Source organism: Struthio camelus, chromosome 1 (genome assembly GCF_040807025.1).
Source record: "Struthio camelus isolate bStrCam1 chromosome 1, bStrCam1.hap1, whole genome shotgun sequence".
In the NCBI taxonomy this organism is placed as follows: Eukaryota; Metazoa; Chordata; class Aves; order Struthioniformes; family Struthionidae; genus Struthio; species Struthio camelus.
In genome coordinates this window covers 205,829,279-205,840,386 of record NC_090942.1, presented here as the reverse complement: position 1 = coordinate 205,840,386, position 11,108 = coordinate 205,829,279, and the positions used below count along the sequence as shown (strand labels likewise).

At 42.4% G+C, this 11,108-nt stretch overlaps 1 long non-coding RNA gene and 1 other non-coding gene across 3 annotated transcripts; both read right to left on the bottom strand.

The window, feature by feature from the left end:
• Positions 1-494: 494 nt before the first annotated feature.
• On the bottom strand, positions 495-3,296 carry LOC104149907 (uncharacterized). 2 transcript variants are annotated; one of them, XR_011138710.1, is made up of 3 exons: positions 3,097-3,296; positions 2,353-2,486; positions 495-1,166 (listed from the first exon to the last, which is right to left on the bottom strand). It is a non-coding gene; the product is annotated as an uncharacterized protein (transcript). The 2 variants fall into 2 exon arrangements; XR_011138709.1 differs by having other exon boundaries at positions 3,093-3,207.
• Positions 3,297-5,593: 2,297 nt separating this feature from the next.
• Positions 5,594-10,070, bottom strand: LOC138065610 (uncharacterized). The gene is made up of 3 exons (XR_011138711.1): positions 9,934-10,070; positions 6,738-7,663; positions 5,594-5,643 (listed from the first exon to the last, which is right to left on the bottom strand). It is a non-coding gene; the product is annotated as an uncharacterized lncRNA (long non-coding RNA).
• Between the last annotated feature and the right edge of the window lie 1,038 nt (positions 10,071-11,108).

Below are 11,108 nucleotides of genomic sequence, written 5' to 3'. Positions count from 1 at the left end.
GGGACAGCTTTGCTGTGGGTCAGTCTGTGCGTGGATGCTGCAGGACCGCTGCCTTGACTGACCTCAGCAGGGCGGTAGTGCCTGTGACTGCCCCTGGCCACCTCTGCCCAGCACTGCTCCAAGCATAGCGTTGCCAGAAATAGGACCCTGGGAATCCAAGTCCAAAATCCAACTTTAGAAATGCAATTATATGACAATTCCAGTTGTGCGACAGAGGTTCTCTGTGACGATGACATTCATAGCACTAGCAGTGTAACTAACTCAGGCCATAAAGGTCACAGGAACAGCTGGAATCTGCTCGTTCCTGTGGATACACGTTAATAAACCCGCAGGATTTCCACTCTTACTCTGTAGCAATTTTTTTTTACAGTACAAATAAAAATCCAGGTACAAATAAAAAGGCCAGACTTGCATGACCCGCTCTACTGCAGTTATCGCCAGGGCTTTTAGAGAGCAGTGATGGGATCAAAAGAGGGATAAGGAACACTACGAAGCAGGGTTTCACATGTTCTTCTTTATTTAAGTGAAACAAAAGCAAGAGAAAGTAAAGGCTTCACATTTCCTTCTGCTTAGCAAGTCTGTGCCTTTTATGCTGGTTAATAAAGACAAATACATTGCATATTGCAGTTTTATACACTAGAAAATCTAACACCGATGCCCAATAAGCGGGTGTTCCGGACAAAGGGGTTACAACAATCCCAGAAACTGCTGGAGGAGGCAGCCACACGTAACAGTGTCTAAGGATCTTGCATTTTACATTTTACAGCTGGATCACTGCAGAATAAAATAATTACACCATCACAGACCCTTTATAAACGTTAGCACAGGCAACAGAAATGCAAGAGTAAAAAAATTCATGACATCCTCAATTGATTGAAAACTAATCACAGAGGTGTGCTGAGGATGTTACTCATGTCTGCAGAGACACGTACTTAAATCAACTCCAAGAGTTTCTGATTGTCTTTTACTCCTGATAAGACTTCACGAGGAGCCACATGAGCAGTACAGTAATCAGGACAATCATGAAGTTCAGGAAGAGTTCTTGTGTAGATCGCTCCATTTGGGGGAATAATCAGAGGAGAGCAGAGGTCAACAGGTAAAGCAAAGGGAAAACTTCAGTGGCTTATCTGGGAGCGTCCTTGAGATCAGCCTTCAGCTCACAGGCTCTTTTAAGGAAAAAGAAAAATATGTGAAGAACAGATAAGTGAAGGAGAGAAGTTCAACAGAGCCATTTATACAGGTATAAATAAATGCTTTTTCTGTGGATAAAACTTAGTAGGCACTACGGACACTAAAAGCAAAAGCTATCTCCAGCAGCTTATCACCTTCTTTGATTTCCACCCCCTGACAAGAAGCCTTCTCAGTATCACCCCAAAATACATCTCACAAGGTGAGCAGTCCTTGGAAATTAGCTCTGCTTTGCACAAGCTTTTTAAAATAAAGACCGCCCAAACCTCATTTATTACTTTGAACTGATATACATCACAAATATATTGCGGTTCAGAGTTCCTAATATTCTCATATTCGTTTGTGTAGTCTCATTTTCTAAATAAAGTAGGTGAAAACTGTTTTCTTACAAAGAAGTAGTGATTTCTACAATTTTTATCTCACTCACTTTTCCGCTTTTTCTTAAAGGATTAGTATTTATAAAATTTTGTACTGAAATACTACAGCTTAAAAGAATTCAAATTTCAGCCTCCCTTGTAAAGCTTAGCAGAGAAAATAGTGAATTCATGTTCCTGCTAAAAGTACAGGGAGAACCTAAGGTGCAACGTTTTCATTTCTGAAAAGCTTCATAAATTCTGTGAGTTAATCCTACAGATGAGATAGATAGACTTTTCCCAAACACCTTCTGACTTCCTTATACTTTCAAGCTGCCCTAGTTTCCTCACTTCAGAAATCCCATTCAAGTTAAATTCAAAAAGTTTTCTGTTGGCTATTGTTATTATTTATTTACTTTGTCACAAGTTTAGATTTTTGTATGTTCTTGGAATTCATGCAGAGAATACTTTATCATGCATAACATAGCTCTAATGCTATCTGAACGTGGTGTAAATAAAACAAAAACCTTTAAACAAATGAAGAATAAGCTCTAGGCAAACAAAAAATTTCAGCCACACAAACTAAATCTTAAAGGAGAAGCCGGATTAGTCTATAACATCGAGAAGCCTTGGGACTGTACTAGATTGAAGACAGAGGGTTTAAATAGAAACGGCTTTAGTCTGCAGATTAAATATTAAAAGGCTGGTACCTACACTTAAGAAAATTCCTGCATTCCCATGCTGTTTTGTCAGACTCCTATCTCCATGAGCAAGAGAAAATCTGACTTAATAAGTAAAACAAGTTTTTTACCTTAAGAAGTTAAATGGAGCACAGTGGTTCTGCCTCCAGGACTTTGGGGCAATGCAGATATTATTTCCTTCTCAGCTTCTTGCTCTGTCCCGCTCAGTTTGGATGCCTTGTCGCTATGTGGGAACTAAAGTAGTCTGAGGGAGGAGAGGAACAAATGTATTGGCATCCGAGATGCTGACATCACACCCCAAATATTTTAAAAGGGCTAATCTGGGCTGCAGGATTCAGCTAAGGTTGTTTATGCATGGGAGTCTAAGGGATCATTTACTTACTGTAATTTTATTACTTCTTATGGTGTGCTGTACTAAGGGCAGACCCTTGGGAGTCAACGGGATTTTAAAGTTAATTTATTTTGGCAAGTTGGTGTCTTCATGCCCTAATTTCATTTCCCTAATGCGACAAAAAGAAAATAAAAGGAAAGAAAAAACAAAAGAAAAGGGAAGAAGAGAGAAGCAGCATGTGTGTGCAGATTTCAAGGTCCCTGAAGACCGGTTCGTGCGGCTGGAGCCCTGACTGCAGAGTTAGCTTTGTAAGAACAGCACAGCTGTTGCTGTCCTACATACTTATTGCAGTCTCCGCAGCCTCTCATGTTCGTATACTTTTAAAAGAAAATGAACAGGAGTAAGCTATTTTTTGCATTTATATACAGACTAATGCAATACAGGAACATTTGCGAGATGGAAAGGTCTGGGGCTAGGGATTTTGGAAATCATAGTCCATTGCATTAAAGAGACACTTACCTACCTCCACTCTCTTCCTTCATTGATTTTCAATGTCTCTGGTATCAATGCTCCAAACGCCTGAGCAGAGAAATTACTTCTGCCACCCTGAAGCGTTTCTTCCCAGAAAGCACACTACTCTGAGGCCCAAACTGCCATAATCCCCACATAATCTTATCTTTGCCCAAGACACTGCTAAAACTCATTATACGCTCAGACAAAAGGAATTTGCTGCTTGCTTTCCTTTGAACAAATACATCTGAAAGAGGACATGAGCAGAGCAGGCTAGATTGAACCAGGACCATATACTGCCAGCCCTGTGCTGCAGAAGCACCGCTCGCAGGGTCATCCCCTCAGATGGGGGCTCGTAGCCTTCGCTTCAAAGGAATAACTTCTATATTTCCACTGAAGTCAGAGAAGTCACTTCTGGAGCACAGTGCATAAGCGTGAGGATCCTGATGAGGTTTAAGTGCATAAAGCTCTCCACAGAACTGGTCCTTATTCTCACCCCCAAACCCCGCCATGATATATAGCATGCAAACTATTTACTCATTCTGATGCCTTTCGTATATTCACATTCGGGCATGCTGTGACACAGTGTAGCTTCACAATATCCAAGCCTCCATGAGGTCCCCAATTTCGGCCTTCCCTTTGCACCAGCACAGAGACCCCCGTAACTGTGCCATGCCCCTGGTGAGGGATCCTGGCTGGCTGAAAACCAACCCAATGAAAAACAAAACAAAACAAATAGCTGCGTGGGTTACCAAGGGGGTGGAGGGAAGGGTTGCCTGGGTTTTGCTGAATGATCTCCATAAATAGCCTTCTCACATAATCACTAGAGGTAGGAGGAGGACCAGAAATCTTCACTTTCATTGGCTTAACTGCCTTGCAACTGCACTCTTAGATGCCCAAGCAGCAGGTTCACAAAAGCTAACAAGCTGACTAGGAGTTCTCTACTGAAAAATACAGAGGAAAGAGCAAAGGCTTGACCGCCACCTCATCCAGGGAGTTAGATGCCTAAGCAAGTTGCAGGGTCCTGCAGCCATGCACACCTTGCCAGGCCGAGGCACCGCAGCTCGTTCTCATACGGAGAACATTGGCCGACCTCGTGTTCCCTTTTAGTGGATATCCCAGTGGTTACAACATTTACTGAGGGTTTGGGAAACCCAGATACAAAACACTCCCCCTCATCCTGAGGGAAGCTGGGTGAGTATCTGACATGAACCTGCCCTATGCTCTTCCGTGTCACATGCTCTGAAGCAGAAATCTCTTGAATTTTCAGGCAATGGCTATTTCATTTCACCCTGAATCACATGACTAGCCACCAGGATAAAGGTAAAATATTTGGGTGCCGTTGATCCTAATTATTAAATGTTACACATCAGTGCCCACATGTTTCCCTTGGGCTATGAGGCTTGGAGATCTTGGGGTTTATTTTACTTTCTGCCAACAGAAAACTCAAAAAAAAAAAAAAAAAAGAAATCAGACTGACAGACAAACAGAAATGTCTTTCTTTAGCTGGAACCCCTCAGCTCTGGCCACCAGGCAGGTGTTTGTGCTTCCACATTGGCAGCGAGCCCTTCCTGTGCAGGAGCAGCACACTTTCACCTTCTTGGACCTCACCCACAACAGCTAGAAAACTTCTCTTCTTCAAAGTACTCCTGAAAGAGCACTATAAATGTCATTAACCCACACATATAATAAATACACTAACTTCTGCTTATCCTTCCTCTGTCTCTACAGGCTCAGACCCTTCTATGGTTATTTGAACGGAGGATATTACAGGAGATCACAGAAGGGTATGTAGGATTATAAATGGACCAGATGAAAGGTTCGTCTCACCCAGTCATCTCACCCTGGCTGGTAGGGAAACCTGGAGAAAGCATGTAGAAACAGAGCAAATATATATATGATCCTTCCCTGCTCTCCTTCCCTGCATATTCTCCAGCTTCTAGGATTCAACCTATTGAAACAAGTGGGTTGGGACTACAGATAAGGCTGGTCTTATGGCTCCTTCACTGCTCCTACTAACAGGCTGTTCCTTCAAATTAAATGGAAAGGTCTATTCCTGCAGCTGTAATAGCTTGTATTATGAACAGTTCTGCACCACCGGACTTGTCCATAGCTGGACTTCTCTACACAATACCCTGCATATTTTTAGCATTGAAAAAATGAAATAGCAAATTCAAATATTCTATATAGCAGAGAACTTAATTTCCCTCAACCTAGTAATCTGAAGGCAGCTCATTTGCTAGAACTGAGACCCAGCTAGCTTAGAAACACTTTCTGATTGACAGAGCTAGTTCACAGTAACTTTAGAAGAGGCAGACTACTATGTTACATGTACTTGTGATGCTACCTGACAAGATGTTCCCATATATGTACATAAAGTCTTGGAAAAAAAGACATTACATTAAACAGGGGCTACCAGTAAAGATATTTGAGCTGTGGAAAGTGCCTAGATTTTACCTGGAAATCCAATCCATGTTTGGAACATTTAACTTCCATAGACAGGAGGCTGCAATTGCCAGAGACTGCAACTTCTGGACCGTTTCAACAAACTGTACCTGGGCTGTTTACGAACAGAGAGACCAAATACCATAAAGACAGAATCTTTAAAATGATGGTTTATTTAACCAAGTGATTTAATATTGGTTAGGAAAGCAGAAAGAAGAGAAAGAGGAGGATGAACTGAACAGTTTTACTTTAAATGCTAGCCCAGAGGCTTAGATACTGTGCTCAATATTTTTCTTGTTGGGACTTCAATTTTTATTTCTTTTTCTAATAGATCTGGATGTTCTCAGTTTTCACATGCCCTATGCCAAAGCTCCCTCTTCGTGCCTCACATACTCAAACTTAAGGCTCTAGTCTATATTTAAAGTTGCTGTGACTACTCAAGTTCTTCTTAGCCTACTAATCAAGTAGCACACAGTCTTTCAAAGCCTTTTTTACATAATCAGAGTAGATTGTGTCCACTCTTGCTCTCGTTATTACCATTCTTACTAAGTGCAGTAATTTTTTTTAAATTAATTAATAATTGGTTCACCCCTACTCTCTAGTGTAATGATGAATACATTTTCAGAAGACCCACTTAAAACACTGATATCTTATTCTATAGGAAACAACCAACTTTGCTGCAATGTACTGTACTTGCAATCACAGTATGTATTTCATATGTTACTATGACGTCTTAGTATGAGAAAAGAAAACACCTATTGGTTAAGACTGCTCAGCAGATAGGCCACAGATCTTTTATCTGCCGATTTACAGTAGCAAACTGAAACCACCACTCAGGGAAAAGCTACTGGGAGGAGACGTGTGAAGGAGCCTGAACATCGCATCATCTCGTTTTTAGGCTCCTAACCAAACTTACAACACTGACAGCAGGCTCCCATCACAGTGCACGGGAAGGTATGAGACCCACATCTCCATGGGTAGCTACACAGCCTACAGCGTAAAGCCACCCTCAGCAAGAGTCAGCACAGGCTCCCTTGAAAGAGTTCATGAAGGAAGATCAGGCACTTGGAACATGCATGTCATCTACCCGTTTTAGATGAACTAAACTCTATGGATTGTACTGATCAACTGTGAAGGGAGTTTGGCGTGCCTAAGAGGGATGGACCTGGTTAAACGGCAGATGAAGCATACTTAGGCAGATTAACCTACCTGAGTTACTCAGGAATGGGATCCATACCAGCCATGGACTGAGGAGGCAGCTGTTTAAGTTAGCCAACAGAAAATACTGCAGGTAGAAGAAGTCTTAAATGTTACCGCTGTTTGGGAAGCTGGTACCTTTCTTGAAGCTGCAGAGAGACAGCTCAGTCTAATTAGATGTAGGTGGTAGGTGTAACTCTTTGTGTTAAGTCTTTTAAACTTTTATTTTAAAAGCTAAGTGCTCTGTTGATTTCCTTCCTCAATGCAAGGAGTAGGGCTTTTCATCCTCCAAAGCCCAGTGCACTGTATCTCAGTCTGGAAATGTCATGTATTGTTTCTATATAAAGTTGCCAACACAGCAGATCAGGAGAGCTTGACAGATATTATCATGTCTGCATGGCATTTACATTAGCATCAGTATCTCCTTTTGGGCTTACTGAAGTATAAAACAGATCCCAAAGTGGGCAAGGGCATCAGACCAACAGAAGCAAAGGAGAACTCATTAGATAATCAGACTACCCAGTCACAAAAGGAGTTACCAGTTAGTTACATCTCCACGGATCTTAGGCTCTCAAAAACCAACTGCTTTGAAGAAATCTTCAGAAATCACAGCCATTGTTTCTTCAAACAACAGCAAACTATACCTCCATTTACTCAGCAGGTCGGCAGCAATAGCCACACAAGGGAGGTGAAGATCTGTACTCAGTTCTGTCCTCAGCAAAGGGAGTCCCGCAGGCCAGATGGGCAAAGGATGGCATAGCAGCACAGGCACAAGGTAGAGCTGATTGGGAACTTCAGTGCTGAGTATCTCCAGGTTGAGATGCCAGTAGAATGAGGATATTAAGGATCTACATTTTGGGTGTGGACATCGAAAGTAGAACATCTTGCCCCATACTGTTGATGTTTGCTGCTTACTGATCCTCTCCTTCCAGAGATCACTGAAAATATTAATGAATAAAACTTTCAAATTTTAATGACCACAGTGCTCTCTCTTACAATCTTTCATTCACGTTTAGCTCTGCTTCTCACTCACTAATGTTAGTGAGGCAAGTCCTCATGGGAACACAATAGGAAACAGGTGGGAGGCAGGCGATCATCACTACTTTTTGGTGTCTGAGGTGTGGGATTAATCTCCAACTTCAAACATCATAGTTAATGGAGAGAAACACTCCACCAACAAGCAGTTTAATTTGACCTAAAGTAGACATTCGCAGTTCTCTAGAAGGTATTTCTCTTTTATATCTTTGCAGTCAGGTGAGAAGGAATCTGACCAGAGAAGTCCAGGATAATATTGTAAAATGTTTCAGAGAAGTACAATAGCCACATCACATAAACATTCATAATTGTTGCAAGATTTTTTGACCCTTGTTCTCTGTCAATTTCATTTATTTTTAGACTATTTTATTATATTTTTATTATGATTATTTTATTGTTTTTATGTTTAGCTTTTTGGGTTTTAGATTTCTTTTCACAGCAAGCCCAGAGACAGAAAATAGTCCTCCATTATTTCTATCCACCATTTCCAGCTGGACAAAAGCTGCAGTATTATAAGCCAGACTACAAACTAGCATGTTAATTCAGTCACATCGGTTAAGTATTCCTGACCCAGAAAAGATTACATGCAACCTTTAACACTATGGGGAAAGAGGACACCTTAAAATTGTTTCTAAGGCACTGCATATGAGAGGTAGGGCAAGAGGGATAGAGCAGACAGAGACCTCAGTTTTAGTCTTTTATTGCTGACTATCTTCAATCTAATTTAAATGTCAGGTCAAGACTGAAGAAAACATCGATTCAGCTGCAACAGCAGTGACCCAGTCACCTCAAAAAAATCAAGCCAGTGAATAGCATTTAGGGGATTGAATGTAATTAGGAGAAATAATGTAGAAATGCTGTAGAAAGCTTAGTCAAAATGGCTATATTTTATATTTCAGCTTGAATATGCTCTAGCTTGTTCTGAATAGAGCTGAAGTCTAGGACACAGCGTTTGCCTTTCATCGCACTTTAAAGAAAGGCATTGAAAGGCAACTTATCCCCATGATGCTAAACATCAGACCTTGAATTTAGTGGATTTCTCCTGGAAGATAACTACAGGCTAATAGAGGATTCAGGGCTACACTCTGTGATACGCTCTCGCTGCGCTCCCTTGTCCAGACAGTACTGGCTGAAGCCATGGAGAGGCTTTTGAGCTTAACCTTATGTAAAGCTAATTGCAGCAATCAGGGTCAAGGTCACAGAGATGTAGATTATTGTGGCCACACTCTTCCACACTGTGAGAGCTTAAAATGCACTTTTGGCAAGAGCTGCAGTTTAGACAGCCAGGGCAGTCAGGTGCATGATAATTACCTGAGACTGTGGGCCCCTGTGATGGCCACCTCTTCAGAGGCAGAGCAGTTACGGCCTTTGCTATGTCAGTTCCTTATAGCAATGGATGCCATCCCTGGACTTTGTGCTTAAACCAGCAGACTTCCACCCACAAATACAAGGTGCTAATGGAACAAGGGGAAAAAAATCTAGTCGGCGTTTGTTGAACAAAAAAACTGGAATTTCAACTCTGCAATCTAACAGAGAAATATGTAAGCAGGACTGAGAGTAAAGCTGAGGTGGAAGGAAAAGGCATTGAAGTTTGAAATGCATTCTTGTTTCCTGAACTGAACTCCGCTTGCAGGTGGTGGAGAGGGCACACTGGTATAGCAGGGTCAGAGGCTGAGGCTGGGAAGTGTAGCTGTCTGTCTTCAGACATCAATGCCTGGGTGAGTTTCGTGTGCCTGGCAGAGAGAAAGCTTGCGAAGCAGGCAAGGACAGTGTCAGGCTGGAGATCCAGTAGGTCTTCCCAGTGGGACAACTTCTAGTGTTTGGAGTGGGGGATTTATAGTGTTGCTAGCGGAAGGTGAGACTGCAAGGACACCCTTAATGTCAGCCCTTCCTATCCCTGACACAGTCTGAGGTTTAACACATATGCTAGTGGTCTGGTAGCCGTCATCTTTTTAGAATTTGTCTTCAACAAAAGCTCTTCGAGACAAAAGTCTGTCCTTTCTTTTCAGTGGGCTTTGTATTAGACCTCTACACCAGGGTGCTTCCTCAAAACAAGTTTGAGTTTGCTGTGCTTGATATGCTGAGAAAGTAAATTGGTCTTCCCTACGACTGATGTCTGCTTATTGCATAGCATTAAAGAAATGCTTCATGTGAAACTGTTCAGTGCTCTTACCTGAAGACTGCTCAATGCCATTGCAGCTATCAGTGTGTCAACAGTTTCCAGCAACAGTTCCAGCCGTCCCGCAACAGGAGAGGACGCAAAGCAACCTGAAACAAGGGAGGCTGCCAGCTTACAGCCTGATGGCTGCATCCGAGTAACGGGCTGTATAAACAAATAAAGGGGTGGTTACTTCTGTGAAAAAGTGATGAGTTACCATTAACTTATTTCTGAGTAGGCGTTTGGACATGAGAAGCCACTGGTGTCCAGCAGCTTCTCCCCTATCTTTACCTTGCATGAGGCACCTGTGTGCCTGTAGCCTGAGAGCAGACTTAGTTCTTTTACATGAAAAGAGGTGAGTCTTTAATAAACTATATCCTGGCACCATGTAGAAATACAATTTTTATCTCCATGAACAAACATAGCAGCACTACTGCCATGTGAAAAGCTTTCAGCTCTAACTCATACAGCTGTCATGTGAGTTCTTAAATCTCCAGAGTCATTTATAAGGCAGCCTGTAAATGCTCGCTGCTTGGAAGGTTTATCTTGGGTTACTAGATAGCCACCAGCTGCTGGGCCAATATACTCTGGTACATTCAGTCTACACTGTCCATGTGGTTATATGCTACTCTGCAGTAACTGTCTGTGGGCATACCTGTACCCCCAGATGCAGTGCAATGTATGCAAGGTAGGACTCCTTCCTCCACTGTGAGAAAAGCTACTTTGTATTTGAACAAACACAGATGCCATGGAGTCAGTGATGCATTTCAAGAGACTTTATTTGCAGCATTATCTCTCTTCAGTTCATTCACCTGCCCATGTCCTCCCCACAAAGCTGTGGTGGCAGCAGAGACATGATAGCCATTCCCAGTGGCACAGCTCGCTAGAAAGACCCAGACGGGGCATGCTTTGGCAGAGAGATGGAGGGTCCTGGAGGACAGGGACAGCTGAAGACAAAGTGCTGCAGTGGAACAGGGCTGTGCGTACACTGTCCGAAAAGGACTGAGGGTCTGGCCACTCTCTCTGTACTTCCTTGGGAAACTTGCATCCTCTGAGATCCCCCACCTGAGCCAAAGAAAGCAGAAAGTCTGAAATTCTGGCTAAACCCTGGCCAAATCGGGTCCTCAAATCTCTTTGGGCAGCCAAATAAATAACAAGGTCTAGGGGATGCTCTGCCTGTTAGCATTAGT